This window comes from Ammospiza caudacuta, chromosome 3 (genome assembly GCF_027887145.1).
Source record: "Ammospiza caudacuta isolate bAmmCau1 chromosome 3, bAmmCau1.pri, whole genome shotgun sequence".
Classification (NCBI taxonomy): Eukaryota; Metazoa; Chordata; class Aves; order Passeriformes; family Passerellidae; genus Ammospiza; species Ammospiza caudacuta.
This window is the reverse complement of record NC_080595.1, coordinates 22,069,973-22,086,732: the sequence shown is the minus strand read 5'-3', so window position 1 is coordinate 22,086,732 and position 16,760 is coordinate 22,069,973.

Below are 16,760 nucleotides of genomic sequence, written 5' to 3'. Positions count from 1 at the left end.
CAAACTTGGCAGGGGACAGCAAGCTGAGGACATGGTGACACAGACTTCAGTAACTCTCCATTAGCACCTCATATGTGCATAAAACAGCGTCTCATCCTCACTGCACACCCCCCTTTGCGAGGGAAGCCATCAGGAATGTCAGGATCTCTTGGGAAAACCCACCATTATGTTAGGATGAACTAGGACATTTCTCACAGTATCTGGTGCAGACATTTTCGGGCAAGGTACAGACGTCCTAGACCCAAGGCTGTTTCCAAGTCACCGTTTAAGCTCTGCATAACAATTCCATCAACCCATCATTTCCTCTGGTGGAAACTTTCATTCCCAACTGCCCACTTCCACTCTTTCCAATCAGTTAGAAAATGCTATTTCTTGAGCAATCTCAGCCATAACCTATGTCCTCGTAACCAAGTCCCCCCTTCATTATTAACAAGGGACAGATGTGCAGAGAGAATCGTGGTCCTGCTTATTATCCAGAAAGCTACTTATTCTTGAAATGTCTTATTCTTTAAATTGCCTCTTTTGAGGTATTTAATTTAATTTTTTTCACCCCAGCTTTTATGCTACAAAGAAACAGTCTTCTGTCCTGCCTGGCAGCAATTACTATGGCCCAAGTTTGCTTCAGGATTTATGAAAAGGCTTCTATAGATTCTGGCAGCAGATTTATTTGTTATTTTTATGGAATACTCATAGACTGCAAGTGATCACTGCAAGAGTGTTACTGCTAAGGAACTTCCTTCAGGCTGGCAGCAGCTCAGTTTCCCTGCCCATGCACACAGACCAGGAACAGCAATGCTTTTAAACTGAAACTGTGAAGACTGAGCTGTCAATCATCAAATTCCTTACAAATAAAAAAAAAAAAAAAAAAGAAGAAGAAAAGAAGGAGGAAAAAAAAAAAAGCATAATTGAATAGAGGACTGCAAGTTCCAGCCCCCATCTGGGATTTAGTGATGATTAAATCCATGCACTGCTGGCACATTTTTCATATGCCACAGGTATCTCTCAGCTTTTGGGAAAGTACCTGGCTGGACTGGATCTGAGAAGTGACCTGACAATACAGAGGGACTTACCCTGTCACCCTTCTGCCAGGCCACACAGTCAACAGGAGACCCAGAGTTAACACTCAAACTCAACACCAGATTGGTTCCATAAGGACAAATTTAAGACTATGCTGTCCACTAGGGAGGAAGGAGACCACAGAATAAAGATGCTTCAGAAATGAATTTGTCAGGTCAGAGTAGCTTAGAAGTCAGGCATAAGTTTTATTTCTTTCTGATTAGAAGTTAATTTAAGTTGTTCATTGGAATTTCAAAATCCTGTGTTGCCATCAGGACTGTAATGCATTAAGTATATAAAAGCCTCAACACAATTAAGGTTAAAAATGCTGTAAAGTATGTTAATAAAATAATTACATTAAATAATTAACTCTTTATTTGTGTTCAGAAAGAAATCCTTTAAAGGCTTACTGAATAAAATTAAATAATAGAAATAAAGTTAGTCAATCAGCCAGCTAGGAGGACAGAAAACAGGCTGGCAAAGTGCTTGTGGAGGATTATTTCTGTGGCATTCAACCTCAGCGTCAGGTAAGGAGAAGTTGATGAAGGAAGAAAGCTGAGAAAGTGCATAATAAACAGGATGAACTTCCAGTAGTGGGAAAAATACATTGTCAGTGGATTGAGGTGGGTCAGATTGTGAGCATGACTGATGCTCACCACCAGCCATGAAGTCAGTGACTACAGGAAAATGATAAAAAGCTGGTGCTAAACATGGCAAGGCTTAAAATCTGGATTTATTAGTAGCCACTTTCAAATAGACAAACAGATTTTTGCTCAAACTGCCAACATTAGTGAGTAATTTTGAAGGCATGGGTACAGAGAGGCAAATGTATTTTGTAATAACTCCAACACTGTGATTTTGATAACTGGATTGGAATTTGAACTTTCACTGATTTATTTTCTGGGTTATAGTGGGGCTGATAAGGAAGAAGAAAGGGCCACCTTTTCTGAGAAATATTGCATCCTGCCTGGAACAGGATAAGCAAGTGGTCAAAACATAATAGGGGGGAAAAGGGGAAAGGAGAAAGATCCTCATCTCAGAATTTCCATTTATAGCACACAGGACCTGGGGAGAAGAGCAAGAGGAACCAGATGTGTGGAAAGTGAATAAAAACTTACAGGTCCTTGAGAGCTTCAGGTTCAGGCAGCACCTGCAGGGCTTTTGAGATCAGACATTTGAGAGGGTTTCACTTTGCAGAAGCTTAGAAACTTTGGGGACGTTCGCCCCAAAGCAGTAAAAACAAAAATCAAACATTTCAAAAAAGGTTAAAAATTTACTCAAACTGCTAATTGCAAGGATTCTTTTGAGTAAATTAGGTTGCTTAAAAGCTGTGATGACAGGTCCATAAAAATTTTGCTAGCAACTTCCAAAAAATGCCACAAATCTCTACAAAATAATTCAGAGGAACCAACCTTACTATCGTCCATGAAAACCAAAACTGCACATACAAGACATAAAATTCTGAAATTTTAATAAAGAAAAGTTGCTGAAAAGTTATTTAAAATAATACTTTTTACCTCATCAGTGGAATTATCTGCGTGAAATGAAACCAATGTCTTTGATACCTGCCCTGCAGAAAAGGGGTAGATGCTTTTATAAGAAATAAAAGGTAAATTACCAACTAAATAATATATATCTCTGAATTACCAAAATGTTAAAATCCCTTTGAACCATAATTAGCTTGCTTCTAACTCAACCTTAGATGGCAGGTTTTCACAGGATAATGGTCTTATGATAATTATGAACCATTTTTCTCTTTCCAGCACATTTTGGGCTGATTTTCTCACAGTGTGTTGTGGGTCTTTCTACTAGCTTTTACTGCTTGTTCTTTACCACAGAGAAAACTTCCACATGTTGCTTTCTTCCCTTACTGACTGTGTTATCAAGCATCCTTTAATTCAGCACCAACCACCCCTGGTGAATACTTAAACCCCTTTGCTTCATCTCTGAATGTTCATGCTCTAATAAAAAGCATTCCCATCCCAACACCTCATGCAGCACATCGGGCATTTTCAGGGTGAATCCAGAGAGCTGCACCACGGCAGGAGTGGAAATAGACGATCTTTAACAGCCCTTCCAACCCAACCTGTTCTGTGGTTCCATTAATTGCTCCTAAGGCCTCAGGTTCTCTTGAAGGACTTCCAACCTGCCTTCTTGCACCCACACTTTCTGCAAGCAGAAATGAGCCCCGAGATGTATACTATGGTAGTAGAGATGAAATGCTGAGAGTGAGAATTAAGACCATGCTTTACCACATAAATGCCTGCCTGCTTATCCAGAAAGAGAAGCAGAAACAAGAAAACCTCTACTGGCATGGGTGTAAGGTGACATTCCCAGATCAGGGAGACCAGCCCCAGCTGTCACTGCTGCCCTGGCTGGTGGCCAGCCCTGAGTCAGGAGTTGTTTCAGGAGTTCACATCCCTCAGAGTGTGGGCACAGCATTGCTACAACCACAGCAGCATCACTGGCCTGTTGTTTGCTTTTGATACTGGCTTGGAGTTGACAGTTTCCATGGCCTCCAGCTGGGCCAGATCCTCACAGGGATACCAGCAGGGAATGTCCAGCTCAAACTCAGTCTCAGCTCAACTGCAAATCAGAAGTTCACTTGTCAAGACTGCAAACACAAAACTTCCATAAGTCCTTCTCTTACACTTTCAGGGAATCAAGTGAAGGATTTTCCCAGTAAGCACAGCTGAGTGCTTCTAGTCTGAGTGCTCCCCCAGAGAGGATCAGACAAGCATTAGGAAGGAAGAAAAAAAATACCTGCATAAAGTTTGTTTTTAGAAACCATCATCTAGAAGGGAAGCTTCACTTCCCTCAAAGTCTGGCAGGCTGAAGAGACTGAAGTTTTGTTTGGGAAAGCCTGAAACTCTGTGGAGTCCCTGTAAGTCAATATTTTTTTAGATCTCTTATGAACATGAGAATACATCATGGTTTTCTATAAAGAGAATTTCACCTTCATGTTAAGACCCAATTCAGAGATATGAGTCTATTTGTACCCCTTTTGCTGCCAGACAGTCTTGGTAGAACTGCCATCATCCTCCAGGCAAGGCACAGAAGCCTTGCAAGTGCTGTCCACCACTGACACAGACATTTTCCCATTTTCCTTTCCCACCCATAGCCCCATGAAATCTGATTTAGCAGCAGCACAATTGCAGAGTCCATGCTGTGGGGTGAATTGACTGAAGACAATTCAACACCGGAGACCCTTTCTGTGTTTTCGCTCTCACCATGGCCAGGCTGGGCACTTCACACAAGCGAAACCTTGAATTCCTCTGGAAGAGCAGCAACCATATTTCAGGATGTCAGCACACCACTCTGACATCCTTTACAGACCTGGATCACACTCATGGCACCAGTGCTCCTGCTGGTGACCCACACCAGCCCCTAGCCAGGCACCTCCACACCCTCAAGGGACGTCGGAGACTGTGAAACAACCAAGGCAGGCAGACAAAGCTTCCCTCTCTCACATTTACTATTTGGGATTATGATCCATTGGGAAATGTAAGCATACCTTATTGGAAGAAACACCATAGTTTCAAAAACCACCTACACCAAGCCATTTAAAAAAACTGTTCCTTCCCAGATGACCAAAAAGTTTTGAGGAAAGCCAAAACTTGTTGGTCACTTCTTTTGACCAACAACTTGATTTCATTTTAGACGTGCATTCAGAAGATGAAGCCCTTTTAGGGGGTGAGCAATTGAACAGTTTCATTACTACAAATGTTAAAGTGACATGTTCTGACCTTATCAAAAGGTTCTTTCCAATTATTTTCTAAACAAAACTCTTAAGAGAATTATGCATTCTATGCAATTTCTTGCTGTTAATGAAATTAATAATTTTCCTAATGAAATTGAAATTATTTTAATCTTCCTCATGAATAAAATCCAAACATCTTATTCCAAGCACCCTTATCAGTTCAAGTTAAAAGAGAATTACCTAAGAATACAATGGAAATAGATTAAATCAGCTTCAGATGTTCATAAAGGGGTGCTTAGCCTTGGCACCTACCCAGCATGGAAAATTTTAACCTCAATAGCTCAGGTTTAGTCAAATTACGAGGAACAGACACCTGAGCCTTCTCATGGTAAGTGCAAGGAAGCCACAGTGAGACAGAGTGAGCAGGGCAATGACAAAGTGCCAAGTCCCTTCGTGAGGAAAAAGAATTTAACCTTTATGGCAAAAGGGCTGCAGGGGAGACAAGATGGACCTCAGGTAGGACAATCTGCCAGTGGCTGGGCATCCAGACTTGTCTCCCAGCATTAGGATGCCTGTTGGACCCAACCATCTTTCAGCCAGTGGGCCCCAAGCCCATCCTGGGAAGGTGAGGATCCACCAGGTTCTCAGACCTTGAATGGACACACAATTACTCCACTGCCTTCTCCAGGTGCCTGATCTCAGCCCAGCTGTCACCACTGCCCAGAGCAGGGACTAAGGGGGACTTCTGGCCACGCAGAAACTCTCTGCCTCTCTGGTCACTGTTTCCATCTCTCTGAACCAGGCCAATATCATAAACAAATGAGTGAAGCAAAAGTAGTGGGGTTTGCTCCAGCCCAGCTCCTAGGACTCATTTCTATCCCTGGTCTATCCTAGGACTCATTTCTGTCCCTGGTCAGCACCTCACCTCAAGAGCTCCTGCTATCAGCTGCCAGAGGTGGCTTTCCCAAATCCCCACCATTTAAGAGAGATCTGTCACTATCCCTCAAATCTGGGTGATGGGGACTCTCACTTCTGTGCCAAATTTTCCCTGTCCGTGCCTTCCTCTGTTTCTTTTCAGCAAGGTGATTATGTCTTTTCCACCCTTCAATCATTAAAAGCCCGTTTATTTTTTTTTCACTTTAAGGGTGAAAAAGGAAGCAAAGAGAAACACCATCTCCAGCTGAAACAGAAAGGAGAATTTCAATAGGCAAACCATCATTATTCTATGGTGTGTAGCCTGGAATGCTACCGGAGGCACCTGGCAGAGAGAAACGTAGCATAGGAGAGGTTGAAGAAGCAATAATACTATAGTAAACTTCCTTTGGATGTTAGGTTGATCCAGAAACCCTTTTGCCGAGTTTCCCCATATGTGACCCTTACTCTGACAGATTGCACCAAGCCATGGTTCCTCCGCTTCCTCATGTACAATGTACAGTCACCCCAGCAAAAGCAGGGCAAAGGAACCAAGAGTTTATTTACTTAATTCCCCAGTGGTTTGTCCAGCCACATCCAGCCCAGCCACCTCAGGAACTCAGCTGGGAGGGCAGTTAGGTTGGGTGGTTTTCAAGACGCTCTTGGCAAGGTGGTGAATGGAGAAGGGCTCAGCTCTGCAGGTGCCCATCTTGAGATGTGCTGGCACTGACCAAGTGGTCTCAGCCAGCTATCAGCACTCAGTGACACATCCCACCTCAGCAGTGTGCTGTAGGATGCTGCTAGCTCTGCAGCCTTCAAAGCCAATACAACATGCACAACTAAAATGAAGGAAAAAAGATGAGGAAAAAACTCACACCTTCAACAGGCATTATTAGCCCGTCTCCAAAGCAAATCTCCTGCCTGCATATTTAGCAACCTGCACACCACCCTCCGAGCCACGGGACATGCCAGGGCAATGGGTCACCCCTCGCCAGTGGCAGTTAATGGTCAGACTCAGTCTCAGAGGACTTTCCCAACCTCAGTCATTCTGTGATTATCTGAGCGCCTGCACTGCAGCACCTGCCAAAGCAGCGCTCTTGCTCAGCCTAAGGTCAGGGTTGCACAGACATGTGTGCACCCTGGCAGCCTCCTGAAACACCACAGAACCCCTCATGCCCTGGGTCATCTCTGCCGTGGATGGTCAGCCCAGCCAAGCTGAAGCCCCTTTGGGGCTGTGCTGGAAGCCAGTCTTTTCCAAATACGTCAAAAACAGAAGGCCAGGGCTGGATGCAGGTTTGCTGAGATCAGGGCTATTCTGGTGCAGACAGGCTATGTGCTGCTGATAGGGAGGATTAATGAGCCAGGCTGCTCATCCATTGCAATTAGAAACAACACTATGACTATTTTGGTGCCATTTCTCTGCTGAGCAATCAAACAGCTTATCAGTTCCTTCTATATCTGCATGTAATCACAGCTTTGTTAAATATAGGAGGGTAGCAGCCACATATAGACGCTGCTCTGCCCCTGGAGCTAAGGTGTGGGGGACCACTTGCTAATGCTCATACAGCACTAGAGAGAAAGTGAGAAAGGGGTTTGGTGAGTGGCACTAATAAGTGCCACTGTGGTGAATGGCATGGTGAATGGGGAATGGCACTAACAGTGTCACTTTGTGGCAGCTAAAGTTCCTCTGGCATTTTCAGTGCTCACAGGACAGCTGGACACAAGGAGCACCTAATTTGCTCCAGCTGCAAGAAGGCCCCAAGTGTCTGAAGCTGTAGCTAATCACCACATTTATCAGCATAAGAAATGGTTTTGTGACATTAGTAAAGGAAGAGGGATTCTAGCTCCTGGGCTCTGTCCCTCACTCTGACCATGGAGATCCCTCTCATCTGCCCCAGCTGCAGAATGGGAGAAACAGCACCTCTCTAAAGGATGAAATCTTGTCTCCTGCTTCCATGTGGTTATTTACAAGTGTGGGTGATACTTCAAGGCAGAGAGGACTTCTAAACAAACCAACTCCTTTCTTATGTCCAACATACTATGTTTCATACATCTCATATGGAGCAGTAAATGTTTCATCTGCCTAGATTCCCTGACAAATTATATTACATACATATTTGTGACTGTGCATCCAATCGTCAATATGCTTCAAAATTCAGGGTAGGAAATGGACTCTTCAAACTTCCTGAGATTGTTACTGTTGCTACACGCATCAGAGTTCAGCTAAGGTATCTGGAAGAAACAGCTCACCCAGGGCACTTGAGTTTCCATCCCAGGTACTGTCACAGATCCCAGCCCAGAAAAGCTAAGCCCAGAGGAGTTTCTCCAACAGAATGCACTCCAGCAGGCGAACAGCCAGACTCCACACCACACCATGTCCTGATGGTCACCACAGTCCTCACCACTCAAGAGGCACAGCTGAAAACTGAGGAGGAAAATAATCCATCAGTGTGCCCCTCAGCACCTGTTTGCCTCACACTGGAAACGAGTCCCTACAAGCTACTGTCAGTAACTGCAAAAGTTCAGTCACAGGTGTTAAAAGGTTACAAGACAGAGCAAAACACTGAGGCAGATGCACAACACTGCATCAGTGCTATATGCCTTTAAAGAGCTTCCAAATGGGTACTAGCAGGGCAAAGCTTGGTTCAGGACAGCCAGACCTTGTTCAGATCTCTGAAAAATATGAACAGCTCCTTAGCCACCTGCCAGTATCTGTTTTTCATACCAGAATCCTCTTCCATCACCCCAACAGATTTTAACAACCAACATGCTCTCATTGAAGCTGCTGCCAATGCCTCCGAGTAGACATTCCGTACCTGCATGTGTCCTGGACCAGAGAGAGATTCTACAACCCAGCAGCCCTCTACCCAGAGTCCCTGCACCACAAACAAACCTGTGCCCATCTTTATAGCAACTTACTATGCTCTACAGTGTGATCTTCTTTAAATGCTCCACGGGTGTCTGCCAGAAGTGCAACTCGATATGAAGCTTACAAGTGCCAGACAGCTCCTTCATCCCTCCATGACAAATAAATCTTCAGGATAAATCCATGCTCTCCAATGTCACTTCTTATATATAGACAATCAAAGAAACTAAGGTACAGAAGTGGGAAGACAAGGCATATGAGTCAAATTATATTTAACCTCTCATTTAGCGATTAATCTAACAGAAATAGCTTGCTACATTTTTAATTTTACTCTCTGGTTCACATTAAAGTTTTTTCAAGCATTTCTGTACTGTGCTGAACTCTTCTCCTCCAAGATACAGCCATTCTTATCCTCAGGAATAAACCTTTAGGTTATTTTTCCTTGCCAATGAAATTAACCCAGCCCTGAAGTAGGAGCTCACAGGCTCCTGGCTCAGTGTGACAAACTCCCGTCACATCCCGAGAAGACACTGAACAGACGGGCATCTCACAGGGCAGGATTTAAGCCAGACTGGATCCAGCCAAATTCAACAGGACCTCAAACAGCTTCCAAGGCCAGGGAATGCATCTCTACATACTGCAGGATACAGGATACTGACTCCATAAAGATGCAAAGAGCAGGGCAGCTCAGTCACCAAGTCAGCAGTAGGGCTCCTGACTGCTCCTTGGGTAAGTTCTGCTACTGTTCCTCACTCCAGCTCACCTGAGAGGCTTGGCCAGCACTAAATAGAGATGCTCAGCAGGTGATTGAAATACTCAGTTTTGCCATCCCAACAGTGCCCCTTGTTTCTAATAAGGAGGCAGTTGCAAGCTGGAATTGCTGCAGGACATCTTGAGCTCTGGGTTCCCAGGAAGAGTTGCCGCCTGATAATGACCAAGTCACACCAGAAGTCCATCAAGATCATTGCAAAAATTCACCCTGCTGCAATGCCTTAAAAATGACTGACTTTAAGTTGCTTTCCTTCAGTCTGAGGAATCACAAGACTGAAAAAGATGCAGAAGACAGCTAAAGCAAGACAAGAAAGGAGCTTGCTCCTCCAGCTCATGCTCCACTGGGACAAGGGCCAAACAGAAGGAGTGGAGACAGCAGAGGCCAGAAAACCCCTCAGCAAAAGGAGCTCTGGACTGAGCAGAGGGATTAATACTGCACCCAGCAGTGGGAGGATGATGGGGGCTGGAGCACCGAGGATCACTCTTGGGAACACAACAGGACCTGAACTCTGTTTCCAGCAGCTGTATACTCACTGGGAAAAAAAATGGCCATGATTATCAGCTACTGATCTCAGCCTGGCCCAAACCATTTGAAATCTGCGTATCAGTAACACCTCTGTGGTACCTACAGGAACAGCAGACAAACAGGCCACAGGAAAGCAGATACCTGCTAAGGAGCCAGCCCTCAACTACTAATTATCTCTCTTTGATTTCCTCCTTAGCTCAGTCGAGACAGAGCAGGCTTTATTTCAGTTCTCCCTACTGAATCAGCATCTTCAATTCCCAGAGGCTTTTTTGTCCTCCTTGCTGAATCAGCATCTTTATTTTCCAGAGACCTTCCTGCTGCTTAGAGCACACATGCCAGGAGTCAGCTTCACCAGGGCTAAGCAGGACTGGAGGGCAAAACACCTCCTATCTGCCTTTTCCCACACCCCTTGTGGCTCCTCAGCCTTGCAAGCTCCTGCCTATGCTTTTGAACACACCTCCCTGCAAGGAGTCCTTGGCAGAGCTTGTGACTATAAGACACCAATGCAATTCCCACACATTTGCTTCAGCTCAAAACACTCCGAGTCTGTATCTGTCAAGAGGGTAGGGACCTTTCATATGTCTTTTTCCAAAGGATGCTGGCACATCTGTGAAAGATAAAGCCATAGGAAGCCTCAGAAAAACATCTGCCAAGACAAGAAGGGGGACTCTGTTATCCCCAGTGTGATCAAGAAGAATAAAGCATATGAGCTGCTTAGCGTGGAAAGTAAAACAATCTCTTGGCTCTGGAAGTCCAACCCTAAAGTCAGGATAGCTTTCAAGATGGACTAATTGAACAGTTTCAGCTTTAACAGAGCTTTATAGCAGATCTCACACATGGCTGGGTGTCGGGAGTTTAGTTCAAGCATGGCTTAAAGAAAAAGGCCACGAAGCCATGCAACTGAGAGAAAAGTAACAGGTAGCTGTGAAGCAGTTTCAAAGCAGTTTCCAGCCTGACTTCTATAAACAATTAGTCTCTCTCAGGCATCATTGTATAAACAATAAGGTTCTCAGGCAGTCTTCCCATAACAAATGTAACATCCTCTCTGGGAAAAGATGGCACCCTGGAAACAGATGTGGAAGTTTTGGGAGCCGTTCATATCACAGTGGGAACACTGGTTTTGTTTTATGTAAACAATCAACGGTATTGTAAAACAAAAGGAGTGGTTAGAGTTTTCTCTGTTAGCCTATCATAAAGCTGTATTTTGGAATATGCATGAAGTTCGTTAACACTGTTATTTAAAGTGACTGATCGATCAATAAATTCGGAGTTTGATGCACAATGGTCGTTCTCCCCCTCACTTCAACAAATTGGTGACACCCGGATGTGATAGCGGACACCACGACGATCACGGCCACCACGGGATTGCGAACACCAAAGGATAAGTGAGGACTGGTTCAGGCTCCGAAGCAGCGGAAGCGGCAATAAGCGCGAAATTAAAGCGGAGGAAAAAAGAAAACCGCCGATACGCGCTGTGCCCTGGTCACCATATAGATGGGACCAGCTGATACGTGCGGCATAGTCTGGGAAAACGCTGCTAGGTGAAAGTGCGCACTTAAAAAGAGGTATGGAAAGACAAGACGCATATGAACTTTTTATTATGTTTTTGCAAAAAAGGCAAATTAAGGGAATAGACTTACGGAAGGAATTGCAAGGTCTTTTGGCTTATGGTCTGGAACGGGGAATCTTTGTGAATCCCCACACAGTTCACGAGTTAACGGAATTGCGTGAATTCGGTGATTTATTGTCAGAGGCTGCTTTAGAGAGTGGTAAAACTGCCAAGAAGCTAAGCAGGCCATGGCGAGTGATATATGGTGCACTGTTTTACTGTCTCTCTGAGTGCAAGACAGCGGCCGCAGCTCGTGGCGCTTCCGAGTCTGTGCTACTCCGAACTCGGCACGGGCGCTCTGCCATGGGGAGCAGCCGCGGTGAGCGACCGCCTAAAATGCTGCGCTATAGCGGCGGGAGCGGAGGCAGCGGCAGGGAGAGCGGAGCCGCCGCCGTGGGAGCCGAGGCGCGCCGCCCCGGGAGAGAGCGAAGCCACCGCGGGGGGAGAGCGAAGCCGCCACGGGGGGAGCCACGGGTGCAGCGGTGCCTGCAGCGGAGTCAGCCTGCCGGCGAGTAAACAAAGAGCCCAGCGCAGGGGGGGGTTTTCGCCCGCTCCGACACACGCGCCGCGGGACTGGAGCGCTTTTTGCAGCGGGAGCATTTCTCCCTCCCCCTATAGCCGGCAAAAGCTTCAGTTTAAGACCTAACAGCCTAATGGATGTAACTTTTGTCAACAAAAGGAAATGATCCCTGTTGAAATTAAGAAACAAGTGATGGTAAACAAGGAAAGTTAAAGGCACTTTAGTTCTTCCTGGCAGAGACTGAAACAGGAATCAGCGTACTGTATGCATGGGTCAAATTTCGGCCGGTTTGGCTTGGCATTGGTTATGCTGTCTTGAAATCACCTGTATTGGCAGAGACTTTAACATCAGAAGCCCAGATGGCTCAGTCAGTGGAATATCAGACTCTAGAATTATATTTTGAAAAGTTTAAAAATGTTAAGATATGTTAGTCTGATTGTATGAGTGAGATGTTGTGAGTGTGCTTTTTGATATAGAAATGCTATAGCAAACACGTGAACAAAGTTATTTTAGCTTAATATTTTAGAATCAGGCCTGTAACTAAGTTATAGTAAATGCTATATTTTATGTCTATAGTAAGTTTTATCTGTTATTAAGTAGTTTAAGTTAAATTAAATGCTAAATACTATTAAGGTTAAGTTTGTTAAGTTTATTTTCTGTTAAGTTCGAGGTCTGTTAAGGTTAAATCATATTAGGTTTAAGATAAGTTAGATTCTGTTAAGTTTGATCTTACATTATTTACAAATAAGTCTAAAATCAGTTAAATTTTGTTATAATTTTGTTAGAATTAAGAGATTTTACATGTAAGTTCTGTTGATTTAAAATTCTATTAAGTTTAGGTAAAGATAAGTTTAAGTAATGTTAAGTTCTATTAAGTTTAAATATTTTAAGTTTAAGTATTTTAAGTATAAGTGCTATTAAGTTTAAGTGATGTTAGATAGATTTATGCTTTTACGATAGGTGTTTGTTTTATGACTTGTGTTCAAAGTGTTGTTGTGAACATCAGAGAAACCTTGCTAGCTGAAAATACTATTTAGTTATTAGAATTGCCTATTCTTATGTTGCAAAGAGTGTAGCACAGTTAGCCCATAGAATTTTGAAGCCAGTTAAGTTCTATTAATTTGAAAATAAGTCTGCTAAGTTAAGTATTTTAAGTGCTTCAAGTGCATACTACTTTCTCACCACTCCAAATCAACAAAGGACTGAGAATCGCCCAGCTGATGCCATTTCAGCCAAATGACTAAAGGATTACAGACTATAAAACTGATTTTGAACATTTTTGAGAAACCCAGGGAAGAGGTGGATGTGAAAATCTCAAGGACAGAAAGGATCGTTTTCAGACTTGCCATTCACCTCCTCTCCAGGTTCACATAAATGAAAACAGCTAACGGCTTTCTTTTCTTAGTCCAATTACCACCTACCGTGCAATGCCTGATAAGGCCGGACATTGTGGCTCAGCTGGGGGTGGTTTTAACCCTTTGGGATAAAACGCTGTTGCCGGACGACCGGGGAACTGATTGACATTATTGAATCATTATCATCTTTCCATATAAAAGGACCGGCAAAAGAGAACTGCCTTGAATGTCACAGCCCACATTGTGCTGCTTGGGTTGCACTGTGTTGTGGAGGTTGTGATGAGACCTTTTGGGTGGATCAGTTGTCACTTTTTCGTTTATGGTGTGATACCTGTAATCATAGACATAACTGGGAACATAATTGGGAGTGGGCTCTACCGAACGAAACAGGACTAAACACTGCCTCAGCTTTAGGTCTTTATGAATCACATGAGCAGAAAATCTTGGCTTATTATCGGTGGGAGGTACAGTGTATTTTGAAAAGGGTTAAAGGTTAAAAACTGATAAGAAAAAAAAGGTCAAAGTAAAAACAGAAAAATGAGGTTTACTTTTGTTATATTGCTAGGTGTAGTAGTAGCTGAAGAATTAAGGGTAATACAGTTTAATCAACCTAGAGATAATGTATGAATAACACTTGCTAGACAGATTAATCAGTCGTCGCTTTGTCTCAGCATTGCCAGTATCGTCTCCTCAAGAATTCTGCAGTCTTATTAATAATCGTGCTTTATGTATGCACAATATGGTAAATATTAAATTGCCTGCACAGAAAGGGTATACTGCCAGTCAGAGTGATGGCTACCGTCAATGTCTGTTAATTCAATCACTTAATACTCCTTTGCATTCTCCACCTGAGGAGTTGGAGCTTTTTGGAAGTGCAAATGCTAGCATGACCAGCACTTCCAACAGTGGATGGTTTAGCTTTGATTATTCTAATCCTCAAAAGATGAATCCATATAAACAAACATGGGCTACTCTAGATTCAGCTCTAAAGCCAAACATAGTGTCTAAACAACTCTACAGCCATTGTAAAGGCTCTAGCATCATGACACCTAAGAAATTACCTACAGGAATATTTCTGGTTTGTGGAGATAGAGCCTGGAATGGAATACCAGCCCAACCTCAGGGTGGACCTTGTTATTTAGGCAAGTTATCACCATTCCACCCTAATATATTTGTGTTAATGCAATTAAGTCATAAGACAAGCAGGCAAGGGCGCAGCTTACATGACTTGGACTGTAGTCCAGTGGGGGATCCATGGTTCTGGAGTAGATTTAAACAAGTGATGGTTTCAGCTTTCCTACCATGGGGTGCTGCAAGCAAAGCATTGACTCTGGCAAAACAAATAGGGTGTTGGGCTGAAGGTGAATTAAATAGAACTTCACAGATATTAGATATGTTAACTTCAGATGTACAAAGTGTTAATCACGCTGTTCTACAAAATAGAGCTGCTATAGATTTCTTATTATTAGCTCAAGGCCATGGGTGTGAAGAGTTTGAAGGAATGTGTTGCATGAATTTATCTGATCATTCTGTATCTATTCATGCTAAGATAAAAGAGCTACGGCTAGGGCTTAATAAGCTTAAGGAAGAAGAAGGATTAGGTATTGATGAGTGGCTTAAAAGTTTAGGATTGGGACCATGGCTAAGAAACCTTGTAAAATATGCTATAGGGATATTAGGTGTACTCTTATTGCTTTTGCTTATCTTGCCTTGTTTCTGTAGCTGTATCCAAAAGATGGTTAGTAGGATGATAGAGAAAATGTGGCAAACTAACCTCCTTTCTTTTAAAGAAAAAGATGGGGGAAATGTCGGGAGTTTAGTTCAAGCATGGCTTAAAGAAAAAGGCCACGAAGCCATGCAACTGAGAGAAAAGTAACAGGTAGCTGTGAAGCAGTTTCAAAGCAGTTTCCAGCCTGACTTCTATAAACAATTAGTCTCTCTCAGGCATCATTGTATAAACAATAAGGTTCTCAGGCAGTCTTCCCATAACAAATGTAACATCCTCTCTGGGAAAAGATGGCACCCTGGAAACAGATGTGGAAGTTTTGGGAGCCGTTCATATCACAGTGGGAACACTGGTTTTGTTTTATGTAAACAATCAACGGTATTGTAAAACAAAAGGAGTGGTTAGAGTTTTCTCTGTTAGCCTATCATAAAGCTGTATTTTGGAATATGCATGAAGTTCGTTAACACTGTTATTTAAAGTGACTGATCGATCAATAAATTCGGAGTTTGATGCACAATGGTCGTTCTCCCCCTCACTTCAACAGCTGGGTCACCATTTGTAAAGAGAAAGTAAATTCCCAACAACAAGCAGCACTTGCTCACAATGTCTGCCTTGCTTTGTAAGATGGATCTCAGGGAGCCACTCACAGGACCTGGGCAATATTCTCAGAAACAAGAACTCAGAGGAGAAATGGAAAATTAGTTATTAAGGAATCAATTTTCCAGAACCGTGCCTATTTTAGCGCACTTCACACAAGAGCACAATGCTGATGGCCAAGCAGGGAAAAGCAGGTCTTGGTCTCACTGACACTCATGTGTGAATAAAAGGCTATGTGAATAAATGGAGTGATTTTCCCTTTTTTTTAACCATGCCTTATCTTGGAGTGGCTGAGGAGGGTGTCACAGCCATCTGTAAGAGCAGGGGATGGGTGATCAAGCCTCAGTTCTGTCCTTAAAGTCATAAATACCTTTCTGGTGTTCCTGTGCCACAGCAATAACAATACCTGTTTAAACCCTATCACAATTCTGGCCCCCATCCCTTTAGCCTTGCTTCCTCCCAGAAATGAAGTCAGATCTTCTATTTTTTTCTGGGTAGGAGCATGTAGTGCTCAGGCAGAGGCTTTTGACTGACACGCAGGCGCATATTTGCAGTGCATCGTACTGGGTAACAGAAAAGGATCCAAAATGTGCACACAGGCAGGACTCCTCAAACCCTTACCACATTTCTCCTGCCCTTAGCATAAAGATGCTATGTGATCATTTACTAGCTTCAGTAAATTCTGCCTTGTTAAAAAAATCAGCATTACCCTCCAACCTGTTCCCTGGTGAAGCAGTTCTCAGGCTGCCATTTCCCAGCACTGCCTTCACTGGGACACAACCCTCCAGAGGTCCCCTCCAAGGAATGGTCTGCACAGAGGGGTCTGATCAGCCCACCTCCACCATCAACAAACTCACAGCAAACTCTGCTCACTCACAGCCTTACATTACCCTGCTCCACATTTCCAAGACCATCACACTAGAGAATAAAACCAGGCACTGCTCCTCAGGGTGACAAGAACAAGCTGACAGGGCTCCTGCACCAGAAACTCCAGCTCCACACCCATGCATGGAGCAGCAGCAGCCAAACTGCTGAGCCTGACTGAGGCAAACACATCAAATCCTCTGCTACGACGGAACTCACTCAAGGCTGCAAGAGCTACTCATTGGCTCAAATAAGAAT